Here is a 19,151-nt window from a genome sequence, read left to right as displayed (position 1 = left end):
TGCATCTTATGAGAACTATATCAAAGGTAAAATAGTCAACCCTGCAACTTTGGATGAAGACTATGATCAAATCGATGCTGATGATCTGGAAGAGATGGATCTTCAGTGGCAAATGGCTATGATAGTCAGAAGGGAAAAGAGATTTATGAAGAAAACGGGTAGAAAGTTTGTTGGAGAAAGACCAGGGTTTGATAAATCAAAGGTTTGCTGTTATAACTATCAACAAAATGGTCACTTTGCTAAGGAATGTACAAATGAAAGAGTCGAACGAAGTCAGAATAGGCCTGCTCAACAGAATGGGGGTGGTAGTGAAAATAAGGCTATGGTATCTCAACAGAACGGTGGATACAACTGGAATATACAAGTTGAGGAGATGTTCGAACAGGCAAATCTGGTAAACATTGAAAGTGGAGGAAGTGAGAGGAAGACGGGAGAAGATCAAGCATACATGGCAGAAGTGAACGATCAGCTCTCTGAGGTAAGTTCTGAACTTCATTGTGAACAATGTGAAAATCTGTCTGATCAATTGAAAACATTAACTGATCAGTTTGTTAGTTTGGACACACAATTTAAAACCTTAAAAGAAGATCATCACTATTCTAAAACTAAAGAGAATAGTTACTCGGTAAAAATAAAAGCAAGCGAAAAGGACATCAGAAGTCTTAAAGCCACTCTAGTTGAAAAAATACAAGTGATTGATCTTAATCATGAAGTGTTAGAAGAAAAGACCAAACTAATTGCTGAAAAAGATAAACAGATAGCTGATTACCATGTGAAAGTGGTGGAACTAAACAAAAAAATTGAACAATTTAGAAATTCTTCTGCGATGTTGGATCACATCATAAGTGTTCAACGTTCCCCGGTTATCAAAGGGGGAATTCGATTCTCAGAAGTTCCACCACCATACAACAATAACTATACTTATAATCCTAGTAATCAGCAATCTGAGAATGTTGAAATTAGTCAGACAGTTCAAATAAAAGTTTCTGCTATAGAAACCAAAGTTAATGAGAGTGAAACAAGTAAGACAACTTCTAATGTCACTGGATCTGTGTCACACCCCGGTCGTAATTGGCGGAAAAACCGAGGTGTGGCGACGGGGTCGTGATTGATTGAGCACAATAGATTTAAAAGTCGAAATGCATAAACTTAAAACATGTCAACATTTCAACAATTCAACAGGTAGCAAATACGTTCCATTACAACGGATAATGCTAACATCAATCCTAAATGTCTTCCATCTAAGGCCTCTATCAGCTATTTGCTACTTCCTGCTTCATTTCCTGAAAACATGCAACAAAAGCGTCAACTACATAAAGTAGATGAGTGAATTCATAGGTTTAAGGAAAAAGGGATTATACACAAGCATACTAGACTAAGTTGTAGGGGTTTATATATAGGGTGTACCATCGGCTAACCCACCACTCCTACAACTTCTCCTACCATGCTTGGGTATAAAGCCCGGTTTTGAAAAGGTTTGTAAGACAAGACAAGCGTACCAGGTTAGGTTGTAGGGGTTTATATATAGGGTGTACCATCGGCTAACCCTTCACTCCTACAACCTACTCTGCTAAGCTTGTTTATATTTGTAAATCCAAGGTATAAAGATAGGTCAACTAATAATGTAGTGATAAGCCCTACTCAAGCATACTAGACTAAGTTGTAGGGGTTTATGTATAGGGTGTACCATCGGCTAACCCACCACTCCTACAACATATCCTACTATGCTTGGGTATGCTTATCAACTCAACCAAGACTGCAAGAGTTATGTATAATGATCCCAAGTATTGTTCCCATGAATACAGGTGTAATGCTATCAAGGATATGTGTATAAAGATACCAAAGAATCATATGTAACCATGTCTTGATGATAATGATGATAATGCATAATGATCACACGAGACCTGACATCAACCCACACAAGACCACACGATGCTACTTGATTTCCATGATGGTAACCCAAATCGATCACTTTGGATACCATGAGAGAATTCTAAAGCGTCCACTCTAGTATCTCTTGGATTCCTAATCGATCACTTAGGAAATCCTTCGGATTCTTAATCGAACACTTAAGAACCCCATAGGTCACGTGTATTCTAAATCGAACACTTTAGAATCCCACATCTAGTGACGGCCTGTCTACCAATCGACCACTTGGAGACCAAACATATGCACTAGTGTGACCTATACTGCCTATGTTCACACGACCACTAGATTGTCCAATGAATGATGTGTTATCATGATAATGTATAACGGGCACATGACTTTGATTTCCAAACGTCCAATGTTCCCTAAGCGATCAATGATTCCCATGTTTACTCCTGAATAACTGATTAGACATACACAACTTCCGAGAAAGTTAAGGTATGAGTAACCTGCCATGATTACTTGTTTCCCCAATGTTCATTGTTTGCAAAAGATTTGCCAAGAATGTCTATGATAAAGAATGTTTGAGTAAATGAGTTTTGTCAAAACGTGTACAGTTACCATGTTTCCACCCCAATGATTTGAAAAGCTTAAAAGAAAAAAGGGGGGGGGGGCTATGAACTCACCTTGTTGGCTAAGTATGGTTGCTAGGGTGGTCGAGTGCTGCCAAACGTCGATCCTCTAAGTCTAGACAAGGACATAATAGGTTAACAACACGCTTTAAGTCTAAGAGTATAAGCCTACGCGACCTCGAGCAAAAACCAAGTTTTAAAGTTGAAAACAAGCTGATTCTGGCACATTCGGTCGAATAAGGGCAGGTTCGATCGAATCAGCTACTTGTTCGGTCGAATATGGTACTGGTTCGGTCAAAGGGGCTGGGAAGAACACGTTCAGTCGATTGAGGACTCGTTCGGTCGAGTAGGATGTACATTCGGTCGAATACAATCGTATTCGGTCGAATGTGTATTCTGATTCGGTTAGTCTGTTCGTTTGCCCACTGGTTCGACCGAATGGTCTCTTGTTCGACCGAATAGGAGATGGTTCGATTGGTCTATTCGACCGAATAGGGCCTATTCGACTCCTTCAAGCCGGATGACGGAGAAACCTACGGGATTTTGACGATTTTCATGATTTTTCGCCCAAAATCAATGTTTTATACATGGAAATGCTCGAAATTCATAGGGCTATTGATTCCTAACGTTTATAACAACAAAAGTATGCTTTTTGACACCAAAAATGACGATTTTTGACCAAGAACACACTTGAAACAAAAGTTGGGGTTTTTGCTCGATTCGGGGCCGGATTTGATGATAAAAACGTATGATTTTTCAAGAAGATCTTACCAAAAACAACACTAAACAGATTGGTGAACTCGAATTTTGGATTGAACAACTTTCTCTCACTACTCTCTCTCTCTAGAATTGGGGTGTTTGGGTGTGGGTGTGGAAGAGATGCAAGAAAAATGGTGGAGTTTGTTCTTGCACTACGCTTATATACTCGGTTCTATCGGGTTCGGGTTTCGGTTACCTACGGGTCAAGGCTAGCTGAGTTCATAAGTTTTAACGAGCTAGAACTTTTCAGTAAAAATTTTATAAAAAATCATTTTTCAAGTAATCGCTTGAAATCTTTTTAAATAAAAACCTTTTATTTTTCGAAAACACAAATTAATATTTTTAAAACATAAAAGTTCTTTTTATGAAATAAACATTTTTAGCTGAAATAAACAGATTTTCCAATGATATGGATTCCGAACTTATCGTCCAGAACCCAAAGTGTATAGTTTCCGATGTTTTCTTGATTTTAGTTTACCAGTCAAATTCCAGGGCGTTACAATCTGTCTCTAGCTCCGTCTTATCAAAATCAGACAAGCCTTCTGAATCAGATGAGATAAAAGAGGAGGTTGTGTTACTAAAACGAGGAGAGGACTATAAGTTTGATGAAAAGAAATCTTCTCTAAATTTGTTCGTCCCACCATATGTGAGACAAACGGATAGTAACGCTACCTCAACATCTGCAACAACTTCTGAGACGAAAGTTCAACAAAAACAGAAGAACAGAAGTTGTATTAGATGCAACAGGATAGGACATCTTGTCGCTGACTGTCCTCTGAAACACAGAAAAGCTAGAATTATGAGGCCTACTAAAACTGAGTATAAAACGAGTACTAACGGTGATGCTGGTAAAAACACTAACATACCAAATTACAATCATTGGTCTAAACCAAGATTTCAAAGAAATCAGTCTCGTTTTCTCCTAGTAAATTACCAAAACAATAATTATAGCCAATCAACTCACGAAGGTTTGGATGGCCTCATAGCCAGTAATCTAGAAATTTCTCCTACAGAACTAATATAAACATTCCTCAAACTGACTTTGGGCAACCAAGGTACTGGATGCCGGATAACAGATTTAATCGACCCAAGACCAGTAGATCTTGGGTCCCCAGATTTTAATCTATTTCTTTAATTGTGCAGGGACAGTCAAACAGGGCTGTAAACAATATGTGGATTGTTGATAGTGGTTGTTCCCGGCACATGACTGGTAACAAGAAATTGTTACGTGACTGGAAGTCTGTTCAAGGAGGAAGAGTAAGTTTCGCTGGAGAATATGGGGGAAGAATTAGTGGTATTGGGACCGTGAAAAATGGGAGAATAAAGTTGGAAAAGACATTGATGAGAAAATAGCCTCGCAGATACTGTATGACGACGAGGAGACCATTGTGCAACGTCCATAATATGATGAAAATCAACCAACCTCGTCCAATGCGGTTGAACCTCCTGCTGTCTCGAATGCTGATGAGTTGTACAATCCATTTCACACTCAACCTCAGACTCACACTGATGAACTTTCTTCAAATCTTGAGAATGATATGGAAGTTGGTCTGATTCAGACTACTAGAGTTCACAAGAATCATCCTTTAGAGAATGTGATCGGTAATCCTTCTGACAGTGGTCGTACAAGAAGAAGTTTGGATGAACACACATGCGTTTACGCAAGCATTAAAAAGACGGGTATAATAAATGAAAAATGCTTGTAAACCTGCTTCATCAGCCAGATTGAACCAAAGAATTATCAAATGGCACTGAAGGATAGCTCGTGGGTTGAAGCCATGCAGGAAGAACTGGCACATTTTGAGAAGATGGAAGTATGGAAATTAGTTGAAAAACCGCAAGAAGTAACTGCTATCGGTACAAAGTGGGTATTTAAATGTAAGAGAGATGAGAAGGGGATAATCATATGGAACAAGGCAATATTGGTAGTGAAAGGGTTTAATCGGCAGGAAGGGGTCGATTACAATGAAGTGTTTGCTCCTGTAGCGAGATTGGAGGCAATCCGACTGTTTTTGGCGTATGCTGCACACAAAGAAATGAAAGTGTTTCAGTTAGATGTGAAAAGCGTATTTCTTTATGGTATAGTCGATGGGGTGGTATATGTTGAACAACCCCCGGTTTTCCCTGACCCAGATTTTCATGATCATGTGTACAAACTGAGTAAAGCATTATATGGGTTACATCGGGCTCCTCGTGCCTGGTACGCAACATTGTCAGACTACTTGCCAGAAAATTGGTTGAAGATAAAGAAAGAGGAATGAGGGCTGATGGCAAGCCTTGGATGGTGATGAAGTACAAGCCTGCGGTACCGAAAATGTTTAAGAAGAATTACAGTATCAAGGGCTACGCTGAGTCGAAGAAATGTATCATTTGTTGGCTATATTATGATGGGATTCAGTACTTTAAGAAGGCATTGAGATCACTGAACAATTTGCCTGAGTGTGAGGTGAAAGATTTAGCTCATTTAAGGTTGATTAATCGAAGCGATGACAATTTTGCAAGATGGGTTGGAAGGATTGTGTGGAAAGAGAGTGTCAAGGAGAAAAAGTTGGAGTTATTGAAGCCTCAGAAAGGAAAATTGGTTGAAGATAAAGAAAGAGGAATGAGGGCTGATGGCAAGCCTTGGATGGTGATGAACTACAAGCCGATTCGGTGTTTAAAAGAGGTGCCGATGAAGATTGTCACACCCTCAAAATCCACTAACGGAGTTTTACCGTCAGAGGGTGTGAACTAACAGGATCGGAATCATCAGTTATAATCAAACCATAAAATAAAGTTTCAAAACCATGAAAAACGTTTACGAGTAACTAAATGAGGAAGCGTAACAACCTTTAATTAAAAGTTGCGTCACGCAGGACGACTTAAAACCAAAGATAATCGTTAAAAATAAGTTTGCAGGACAAAAGCGTTTTCAATCAATGCATGTTCCTAAACTGCGCGCCCGCCTCGGCTACCTGAGAATAACATACTAAAAGTGTCAACACAAGGTTGGTGAGTTCACAAGTTATATAAAATAAATCGTTTAGCGTTTGCGTTCAGCGTTTTGCGTAACCACGTTACGGCGTTTTGCGTTAAACGTTTTGCGTAACCACGTTACGGCGTTTTGCGTTAAGCGTTTTGTGTTACCAGATAGTGTTATGTCAAATTATATATCGATAGGTAGCTAATCTATACAAGTATTACTAAGTGTTCGACACCGAAGCTGACTCGTTTAGTAAGTGCCTTGTCACCAGGTCCTCCAGACCATGGTACGTGTTAGCCAAAATTACACCCGCTCGACCTCTAGTCGAGTTTAGCGTTGGGTGGGGTTGTCAAACCCAGTAGTACTACTCAACAGTGACTCGCTATTCTAAATATTAACCGGTTCGATGTGTAGGACTTCATATGTTTCGTTTGCCACTTAGCCTTTACAAGTGATATATAATTTATAACAAAATCTTAATGCGTTGTGGAGTATGTTATCTCCCCCAAGTGAAAAGCGTTTGAAAACAGTTTAAAGAGGGGAAAATGAAACTCACTGTTCGCGAAGAATTTCCCAAAATAAATCACCCAAATGCGCGTCACCGAAAAACTCTCTCTAACGTTCTAAAACAACAAAGAGATTTTTCTAAGTGTCGGAATATTATCGAGTCTCTAGACCCGGCACATAATACCTATGCACATAACATGTTTCGTGTTTCGTTTGTGAATCGTGTGTGACTTTCACAAGTGTTTTTGTGACACATCACATGTGTAAGCAATCATATACGTGTCATGTATTCATAACGTACATTACTAACAATTATTCCCCGTAAGGGCATTTTGGTAAACAAATAACAATTAACTAGCCATTATTCCCCATAAGGGCAATTTGGTCAAATCATGGCAAATCAATTAGCAATTATTCCCCGCAACGGTATTTTGGTCAAAACATAACAATTATATAACAAATATCATATTTCATGCATTTTTTCACAACTCAGCAGCTAGTTTCACCGAGACAGAAATCCTACTAGAAAGATTGTACTATTTCACCGATCATAGCATCTCAATTAATTTACCAAAAATCATCACAGAAGCACATATGTCTTAGGTTTCCAGAACATATTTTATTACATTTTTATTCCTCATAGTTTTCTCACAATCATCAAATCATTACAGCAAACTCATAACAGTCAGATTCATGCACAACAGAATGTTATTTGCAATTCCCGTTAAACAAAAAATCCAATAAATTCAAGACCACTTGGGTTTGGTTCCTAACTCAATGAGTCAACTTCCAGCAGTGGAACCAACCCAATTGGACTCGTAGTTCATGAGATATAACATTTACAACATAACCTAACAGCAGGTCTAACAGCTCAGCTTTGCACAACGTTTTTGTAAAATCATAAAAGTAAACTTCTACTTGTCCAAAAATTTCAAACTTATACTTTATAGAAACTAGACTCAACCTAGTTTACTGCAGTACCCACAATCTCAGCCAACTTTCACGTTTACACTTCGTTACAGTCACTTAAATATCGTATACACATTCTGTCCAGAATCTGTTTACATCCAAACTCAACATAATAACAATCTATGAACTATCATGCATCCATATAACCCTCTAGACCCATAAACACCATCCATGCACATCAATTTCACATTACATACAAGATTAGGGTTTGTGTTTGAACTCAAATCAAAGACACAACGATCACCATACAACAAGATTCAATCTAGTTATCAATTAATCATCCAAATAACAACAATCATGTTAGCTATGTACATACTCAAAATCGGCAGCCTAGGGTTTGTTATTAACCCAACAAACATCAAAATCAATCAACAAGAATGTAAAGGATGATCAATTATACCTTCCTAGCACCTAGTTCTTGGATTAAACACTTGATTTCTTGATGTATGTGTGTGTGGAAGTCGACGGCAGCAAGGATGAAGTGGGATGAGAGCTCCGATCGGACTTGTGGGTTTAGAATAATAATAAGTTAGGGTTAAGTTAAGGATATATTTATAAACACACAAGTTACACTCAAGTCCCTCCACTTCTAAGTATTACTTTTCTAGCCTAACTAACTTGTTTTCATCTTGAGTTAACGTTTATAACCATGTTATCACATAACACATAAGTCTAACACATAATTATCACATAATTACTGTTTTGACATTTTTCGTTTATTTATCAATCGTTTGCGTCGACTCGTTTGCGTTTCGGTGCAAATCCCGAAAGACTACACATGTAGTAAGTGTTAAGCGTCATTTAAACCCTAGTTTAAATGTAATGAAGTGTGCGTTAAAGATTTTATGATCTTAAGTTTGAATTGACGGAGTTGAGTTAACGGAGTTAACATGAAATTGACGATTGTCACAAAGATGATGCCCAAAGACGTGTTAAAGAATCTCAAGTGGTGGTATATTGACTGCCAGACCGCCGAAGCTGTTATGGAGGATGAGGACGAACAGGAGATTCTGAGAGTGTATGATCCCATGCACATGGTTAATTTGTCTCAGGCTGATTTGCAGGTACTGAATGATAAAAAGATATTTTACATTCCTGCGTGGAAGGATGAAGCCAAGAAGTACCAGAGGGTGGTCTCTGTCTTTGTAAGGCAGGGCATTCAGGATTGAAGACGGATGGCACGTGACTTTTGAGATTACAAGACACGAGAATGAAGATAGAGATATGAAGCTACTGCCAAGGGGGAGTCTGTTGGTGCATGATGTCAGTAGTTCAGTATCTCGTGTTTTGTCTGTGTCTGTAACCGTTTTGTTTTTTTTTTGTTACGTGTCGAATACTGTTGATTATGTAAGTTCGATGGTATGTATACGCGAACTTGGGGAACTAGCAAAGTTATGACAACTTCGCCTGGCTTGTTAGCGAAGTTGTCGAGGTCTATTTAAACCTCAACTTCGGGTTTTAAGAAAGGCAGAAGAAAGGTTTTTGCAAAACGTGTTTTTGGTGATCTTGTGCATCACGTGTTGGCAATAGTAATACATCAAGTTTTCAAAAATTATCTCGTGTGTTTACCTACTTATTTAACGTATTGCTTATCTTACACTCGTATCGTTTTACGTGGGGATTCCGCACCCTCGTGTTACGAGATACTCCTGTGTAGATCCGGCTGGGAACCTACATCTGGTTTTTCAACACATTTCATACCAAATAGCCTAGGATTTATATGTAATTGGGTTCTTGTTCGATCACAAAGAAAATATAATGCATACGTGATTTCCATGAATAAAAATGTTCTAGAAGAAATCACATGTTTTTTTCAAAAGTGTCAGAACATAATGCCATGCTTTGGTATCGTCGTCTTGGTCATGCAAATGTTAAAACCCTAAACCGTGTTGCTAAAAACAACATTGTCCGCGGCTTGCGTGTTAAAGATTTTGTAACAATTGAGAAATGTGTAGCTTGTGCACTAGGTAAACATCATTGTAAATCACACAAGCCCAAATTGATCAATACCATCTCTTCAATTTTTCAATTGCTTCATATGGATCTGTTTGGTCCTGTTCATGTATTGAGTCTCTCTCGCAGTTTATATTGTCTGGTTATAACTGATGACTACTCACGTTTTATTTGTGTTTTTTTTCTTGTCAAAAAAGAGTGAAACTACATAACAGATAAAGCACTTTGTGGTGCTAATGGAGAATCAACTCTATTTGAAGCTAAACGGAATTTTATATGGTAACGGCATGGAGTTCAAAAACTCAACACTAAATCACTTTTGTGCCGGGAAAGGAGTGCTTAGACAATACAGCTCAGCTCGTACATAACAACAAAATGGTGTAGCTAATTGAGGCCACAAGGACCATATTGTGCGACTCGAAGCTACCTCTGTTCTTCCAGGCTGAAGCGGTCAATACAACCTGCTATGTTCAAAATTGGGTGTTGATCAACAAAACACATATGAAGACTCCTTATGAGATTATCTATGGTCACAAGCCCACTGTAGCACACTTCCATGCTCTTGGATGTCCATGCACTCTGCTAAATCTCGAATCAACCCCAAAATTTGGAGCAAAGGCTGATGATTGCTATTTCGTTGGTTATGCGGGTCGCACTGCCTACAGAGTTTGTAACAAGGCAACAAAGCAGATTGTTGAATCTTATGATGTGCGCTGGCCAGAGAAGAATGAAACTGATGCTCGTGTCGGTCCTGACAGGTTATTCAATTATAATGAACTGCTTAAGCCGTTTAATGTGTTTCAAGTTGTCGATGCAGGAAACTCAGGTGCAGGGATTTCGGATGTTGTTGATGAAGAACAAGACATCTCTGTTGGTTTTCAAAAGTCACCGGTTCTGGGTATAGATCCGTCGGAATTGTCTGATACTGCACAGCCTTCGTATTCAAGTCGACAAGAACGTGTTACAGAGACTAGTCCTTCACAAAATTCTTCTGAAGAATGTGAATTGCATATAGCTGAGACACCTTCGGATGATGTTTCGCCAGAAGAGGGGGAGAGTATCATTCGTCAATTATTTGGCGTCACCCTTTTTCCAGATATCATACCAAACAAATGCATTGCTAGTACCTCATACTCGCACAGTACCTCGGCATCTGGATGGAGGAACCCGCTCTCTGAACTCCTTGAAGATCCAACAAATTTACCGACTACTAATTATGTTCCCGATCATTCTATTCCAACAGAGATTCAACGGGATCATCCAATCGAGAATGTTATAGGTCCCCTTAAAACGGGTGTCTCAACCAGAAGTCAGACCGGAAACATTAACCGTTGTTTGTATTCTTGTTTTATCTATTATATTGAACCGAAATCTGTTGAAATAGCACTACAAGAACCAAGTTGGGTGGAAGCTATGCATGAAGAGCTGAATCAGTTTGAGAAACTCAAGGTTTGGAGATTGGTTAAGTTACCCATCGGGAAAAAGGCATTAGATACGAGATGGGTTTTTTCGTAACAAGCAAGATGACACTGGGGTTATTGTTTGAAATAAGGCACGATTTGTGGTTCGTGGTTTTCGTCAGGTTGAGGGTTTAGATTACACCGAAGTGTATGCTCCAGTGGCTCGTCTTGAGGCCATTCGAATTTTCTTGGCATATGCTTCCTACATGGGTTTCACGGTTTATCAGATGGATGTTAAGACATAATTTTTGTATGGAGAAGTAAAGGATGAGATATACGTGGACCAGCCACCGGGTTTACTGATTTGAAGCATCCTACTCACATCTACAAGTTGAAAAAATCTCTTTATGGTCTTCATTAAGCTCGCCGGGTATGGTATGCTACTTAGACGGCTCATCTGTTAGAACATCATTTTTTTCAAAACTGCCAGGGACCATCGATAAGACACTCTTTCTCGAAACTGTTGGGAAAGATCTGATCTTGGTTCAGATTTATGTGGACGGAATCAATATTGGTTCCACCAGCAATGCTCTGTGTTCTGAGTTTGAGGAGGTAATGAAGAAAAGGTTTGAGATGAGTTTGTTAGGGGAGATGACGGCATTTCTGGGGCTACAGGTTCGTCAGAGTTCAACGGGAATTTTGTTACACCAAGGGAAGTATGTCGAGGACATGTTGGCGAAGTTCGATTTCCAAGATTCTAAGTGTGTAGCGACTACTATTGCAGAAAGACCTCTTTTTTCATCTGATTCTGAAAGGAAAATCGTAGATCAAACGTATGATCAATAATTAATCGAATCCCTGATGTATCTTACTGCCAGTCGTCCCGACATCATGTTTGCATTCTGTCAAAGCACGTTTCCAGGCTAATCCTAAACTTTCTCACTTAACTGTGGTTAAACGTATGTTTAGATATCAGAAAGGGTAACCAAAGCTAGGTCTTTGGTAACCCAAACACTCAAATTTTGATTTATATGTTTTTGCTGACAGCAATTATGGAGGTGATGATATTGAAAGGAAATCTACGTCTGTTGGATGCCAATTCTTAGGAGATCGACTCATCTCATGGCAATGAAAGAAACAACAAATGGTGTCCACATCCACTATTGAGGCTGAGTACGTTGCTGCTTCTGTCTGCTGCTCACAGGTAATCTGGATGTAACACCAATTTCTGGATTATGGTTTGAAATTTCTTGACACTCCTATCTTTTGTGACAATGATGCTGCTATTACTATTGTTAAAAATCCGGTTTAACATTCTAAAACCAAGCACATTGAAATAAAAATTTATTTCATTCGTGATTGTTAGGATCGGAAATTAATTCATCTTAAACAAGTTCATACTGATAATAATGTGGCAGAATTATTTACAAAACCGGTCGAAACAGCCATATTTAATGTGCTTGTAGGGTTCCTAAAAATGCTACGTTTCGACGATTGAGTATTTTTAGGGTTAAATTTGTACATAAAAGTTTTTCTTTTTCGTTAAAATTTTTGCGCAAATTTAAGGGGAGAAAATTCAAAAAGAAAGAGTCTGCATAGGTTAAAAAAATTTAAAAAATTCAAAAAGAGTGTGCGTGTGTTTTATAAAATTAAAAATTTAATAAAAAAAATTGTGGATTTTGATTCTTTTTTTAATTGGGAAGTGAAATGATTATTCAGTTACAAGCTTTATAGAAGCTTAAAATGTAATTAAATGAAAATTTGATCCAACTTTTGGAAAACGATAGGTAAAATTATTTTCTGTGCCTAAAGTGTGAAGTTATTAGGCTAAAAAGGCTTTTGAATAGTCATTGATTTGTTTGGTAACTATCCATGGTGGGTAAATGTATGAAGTGATATAAACTAAATATGTTAAACTTACTGTGAAGAGTCATTTTGAAGATTTATGCATGTCTCTAGATAACTCTCTCCGAATGATAGGCAGTAAAACAATTACCAAGTCACACACAAGCATGTTAGTGTCTTAATCACCAAAAATATTTTGTTCTTTATTTGTCGTTAAAAAATTGATAGTCAAAGCTTAAACACTCCGAATGTAAGGCTTGTAAGTCCGGACGGCATGTAAGTCCAACGTTCAACCTTAAAGCTTAAAAATCTTTTGTTTGTATAGTCAAAGTCAAAAACCTTTTGATCAAGCACTAGGGGGCTGAAGTCAAACTGGGGTGATCTGAAGAAAGCCAAATACGCTTTGAGAAGAGATAAGAGGCATCATAGGTCCATAAGTGATGTCCATTTAAGCTTTATGCCTAATTGAACCTAATGCATATCACTGATGCAATGAAAATAATGCTAAGTATCTAAATACCTGCTATCAACATGTTCTCTATGTCATAATATTGTTAAAAATGAATCATTGTGAAAGAATCTTAGTCAATATGATTTAATGTTAGGATTTTTTCATAAAAGCTTGATCATATGACAAAACTGAAATTTGATCCCGCAATATGTTAGAACTATTGAAAGCCTTGTGGTAAAACTAATTTTCCTTTTGGTTTTATGTTTATTTTTCAATTTTTTATTTTACATCTTTGGTGCTACCACATGTTTACTCTTGTCGAAAAAAATGCATTATGAAATCGTTTTTATCAAACGTGGATCAGGCTTGGCATTTATTTTGTGCTCTTGGCCCATGGGGCCTGGTGTGTTTTCGGCCCACAAGGCCTGCCCAGATGAAAATGAGAAGCTTTTGGTTCTCGACCCATTTAAAAGTTTTGAAGTTTAGAAGGAAATTGATATTATTTGTGTGTATTATTCATCAAAACTCAAATCTCGTTCTAATCCTGATCTATTGATTTGCTTTCAGTAATCATTAAAGGTAAATGGATTTCTTTTGGATTTGTTCTCGGGTCACTGTGGAACATCTCATGTTATGAATGAGCTTCTGATTTAATTGAGATACTTTGATTGTGGTTATGCGTAGAAATTGTGGTATATGACTGTAACATGTAATGGTATGATTTAAGGTGTTGTGGGAGTTGCTAGTTTTCTGTTAATGGTGGTTTTGGTGTGTTTGGGAAGACGACACGGATTTCGATACAGATTTCAAAGGTTTTCTTTGCCCGAGATCATTGTAGATATCTGGTCTTCTGGGTTCTCGGGTGTGGTTGACCGAAAACTCTTGGTCAACAAAAGAACCCCTGAGATTGACTGAAATCTCAAGGGTTCTAGGTCAAGTTTGACCGAGAACTCATGAGTTAATCGAGAACCCATGGTTCTCGGCTGTCAAGGCTTGTTATTCAACAGAAAAAACATATGACTGACCGAAAACGTTTATTATTGGCCGAAAACTCTCATGTTTGACCGAGAACACCTTATTTTTACTTTTTAAAAACTTATTTTTGGATAGAAAACTCATTTAATCAAATTAAAATAATTGTTATTTGGACTAAATTTCTAAAAGGGAGTTTATAGTTTCATTATTTCTTGTTTTGGTCCTTATAATATCATTATGTCATCAATCTTAAAAGAAATCAAATATAAAAGATGATTGATTATGAACACGGGTTAATAAGTATCTAACTTGACTCGTTTATTGCAGTCATGACTGATCAAGCACCTCTCAAGTATGTTGATACGCACAATATTTTTGGATGTCTATTTGATCCTCCTGCAGCTCACAAGGAATTCAAGTCCATGATTGTTGGACTGAACAAATGCAGGATTCATACGCATTATGAGAAAATCCTGTAATTTGCAAGAAGATGGTGACAGATTTATGGAACCATGCCTTAATCAATCAACGAGGTGTCGAGGGGTGGTTACGTATTAAATACCAAGACCCGACCCGTTTTTATGTTCGGAAAATTTTATCATCAAAATATTGCATTTATCAAATTATTATTATATTTTTTTATTTGTTAGTATATTTATCTAAAATATACAAAACAACTCTCATATATATACAATAATCACCCTAACTTACACTTAAACCCATTTTGTTTCCATCTTCATAATAGAGGAACCAGATTGTAAAATCTGATTGTATTATTTTATTAATATTCCAAACCCGTTTACCCATCTCCCAAATCCATGTATCATATCCGAATCCCCAACCCATGATCCGTTTAGATATCTTGGCCTTTATTTCTAGCGTTTAACATGGAATTGATCAAGGGATATTATTATTCATGGTATAATCGGCTTTGCCGACACCCTTAATTAAGAAACCAGGTCAAACGTGAAAAGAATTAACGAAAAACCTAAACCGTCCTAACCCGTAAATCAATATACATTATAATCATCATCAAAATTCAATTAAAGTTGCAGAATTAATCCTTATACCCTCGCCATCAAAACCCCCATATCTAATTATATTTTCTTAGCCACTGAAATCGCGTTCTTGGACTCTCCGTGGCCGACGGCTTAATGGGCAATTAAACACACTTCGGGTCACAATTTAAGGTAATTAATTTTTTCTTGCTGGTCGTCTGTGATCCTAGATCAATAACCCTAACACAATTAAATCAAAAAATAAACATAATTAATGATTTGCTTTCTAGGGTTCATAGATTCGTATTGATTTCTTTTGTTCTGTCTATAATATAAAGTTAACCTGTTTATAACAAGTATCACACCAGCCCTGTTGGCTGGTGTAAGGTTGTTTATGGCTTGAGTGGCTGGGGGGCGCGGGTTCGAGCCACCCCAACCCGTGTTTTTAGTATTTTTGTTAATAAATCATTTAATTCTTTATATTAAACTATTTAGATATTTAAAATATTTTTACAAACAATATAAATTCATTATAAATCAATACTTTTATAAAACCGACGTTCTAACTAATTTATTCCAAATCTTGGTTAAATCATATATATATATATATATACTATTATTAAAAGATTGATGAAAGTTTTATTAAAGGTTTAAAAAGAATGTTTTTAAAATATATATTATATCTTACGATTTTACATAATTTTTTCAGTTTAATTATTTTATAAAAGATTATATTTTAAATATAAATTATCAGTTTTTATTTATTATCTACTGTTTACAATATTTATATAAAAGAATTCTTTATTTATAATAGAAATATATATAAATACATTAAATGCATTTTTTTAGTCTAAAATGAACATTTAAAGCAAATCTCTTATTATAATATGTCTAAACTTTTATAGGTAACTATTTAAGTATTTTGTTAAGTAAAATATATTATTTATTAATGTAAGAATAAATCTTTGTAATATATAAATTTCGCGAGAACATACCCGATCAATAAATCCCGAACGTCTATCTAGTTTCAGATTCGTCGTTGAAATAATATTTATTCCCGCAATTATTCATTATTAGGTTTTCTCGTCAGTATTTCCCAAAGAACGTGACTCTTGTTTGCTACTGTATTCATTTATCTTTTGCTTATTTACTAAGGAGAGTAATCACTCCCCTCCTATTACTTATTTTAAATCTTTTGGGAACATATGCGTATTTACAATATTTATGTATTATCTAGTATTCAAAACTGCAACTGTTTAATCCTTGTGTGTATATCAGTTTATGCCTAACTTGCTACTTACTTACTTACTTTATTTGAACACATTTTGGTGAAGTTACTCATTATAGTATGATCATACGACTATCTTCAGCAACCGATGTCCATTTTTATGGCAACGGTTTAGTCCTTGCTTGGTAACCAATGTCCACTTATATGGAATTGGTTTAGCCCTTTTTTATGGTTTGACTGATTGTTTATATGCTATGGTTTAACTATTTATTCTCACAGGACCAGTTTGCATCTTTATTTATTTATTATATATTATTATTGTTGTGTCTTAAACTGGTGTTTTACTCACTCAACTTGTGTTGTTGACAAACCTTTTTCTTTTATACGCATATGCAGGTTATTTTTGAACTATTTGCAAGATTTGGTAAAGATTTAGTGAAGAATTATGTTAGAAGAGATATAATCAAGATTTTAATTTGTATATATTGTTTGTTTAATGAGTTGTATTTTTTATTTGATTATTTGAGTATTTAATTAAATTTAATAGATATTGTCACCTTTATTATTGCATGATAGTACCTTGAGAGCTGTGAGCAATCAGCTCACGCCACGACATTTCCGCCTTAGTTTGGGGTGTGACAGTTACCATTGATTCTACTTTACAGTAGAGACCGGTGATTATCTTTGAGGCCATTATACGTGAAGTGCTACTGTCACACCCTGCCATGAGGGCCTGGTCGTATTATGGACAAATTGGTACCAATGTAAGCAGCGAAAATTTATTAATAAAGATAAGCTACAATGTTTATACTATGTATTTAAAACAAGGTGTAACTACATAACTATATCTTCTCTGACACTGCTGCAATCCCGTATTATGTCCTACTAATCTTCTTGGCATCTAATCTTCATTGTTATTGTTCTACTTACGCCTCTATCTTGAGTCATATGCTCATTACAATGCTAATCCAAATCGCTATCTACAAGGTACCTAAATACATGCTAAAAAGTTGGTGAGTTCTTGAGTTTAGCTCACATACACATTAAAGAGTTAATTTATAAAAGCGCGCAAGTTTGCGTGTATGTAAGTATAATGCATGGTGCACATCAATCAACTCCACAATTAAACCTGCAACTAGCATAAGTATCCCCAACTCATACTAGAAGTTAAACCGTCCCGGACTATCACCCTGCTAAAAGCAATAATCAAACACGTAGGTTATATGCCGCAACGATCCGTAGATCTCAGTGTGGTTTACTCAACATAGGTCACTGTGCGTCGGGGTCTCCCAAATAGTACTACCCATATAAGCCTCCGGCCCATTCCCTCGGGCTAATGATTGTGTAAAAGTTGGGACAAAGTTTAGTAGTAAAACACTTCTTGATAAATATCACTCCATAAGTAAAACCAACATGTATCCAGCCCAAAAAGTTTAAGTAAAAAGGGCAGCACGAAACTCACCTCAGTCCGTATGCAATAGGTGTAAGTCCCAAATCTGGATCACTATAATATGATATCAACTCGAACACGATGAAAGTGCGGAATCCTAACACAGTGGTGATTCAAGAACGAGAAAGAAGAATAATATGAATATAATAAACACGATAATACTCCAAATGCACACAATTATATTATTAAATAGTCTTGTACATGAGATTACCCAAATCGGTATTTTCTCTCGATTATGGTGGCTCTCAAAGTCCTCAACAACTTCTAACCCTAAAATGATTAAAAATTAACTATATATAGGGTTACCATAAAAGGCCCAAAGGCCAAGCCCAAATAAGCTTAAACTAGCCTAACCGAAATCCATAGGGATTTCGGTGTTACTAGACAAACCGAAATCATAGGGATTTCGGTATTACACCATCACAACAATAATGCAATTTTTCAACTCATCTTCGCTTATTTCACTTTACTCTTGATCACGTCATGGCCTTTTGATATGCGTCAGTCTAACCAATTTATGACCCAACAATCTCCCCTTAGACTGATGCTTTCAAAACCTTCAGAATCTTTACTTGAACATGATCAACAACTTCAGCATCTGCATCCAATACTCTACCATCTCCCCCTTATTGACAACATCATCCAGTTTGAATCTCACATACTTCATATGATTCCGTTGCAAGAAATCAGTCTTGAAAAAACAATCAACTTTGATAGAAAGATCAACCAAAATTTTTTGAAAACAATTAAATAAAACAGAATAAGACAGACATATTTTTGTAATTTGTATTTTTCTGTTTTTTTTTTCTTGAAATGAGATCATACCAACTAAACCAACTATAACACAATAACTGATATCAGATTTCATGAGCTGAAGACAAAAGCTAAAAAAACTTTAAAATGATTTCTTAACACATTTGTTTCGACAAGAGTAATCAAGAAGAAAAATAAAATAAATGAAATAAAATAAAACCAAAAACAACAAATAAAACAAATTTAATCACCCGGTCTTCTTGTAATTTGGCTAAAATTTGGGATCAAATTTCATTTTTTGATAAAATTGCCGCCTTTATAAAAGATCCGAACATGGAATTTATTGATTAAGATGCTTTCACATAGATTCATGTTCAACGTTATCATGACATAAAGAAACAGG

Source organism: Bidens hawaiensis, unplaced genomic scaffold (assembly GCF_021521415.1).
Source record: "Bidens hawaiensis isolate Kalapana, Puna unplaced genomic scaffold, B.hawaiensis_p1.1 tig00010775_1, whole genome shotgun sequence".
NCBI lineage: Eukaryota > Viridiplantae > Streptophyta > Magnoliopsida > Asterales > Asteraceae > Bidens > Bidens hawaiensis.
Note: the sequence above shows the minus strand (reverse complement) of the source record.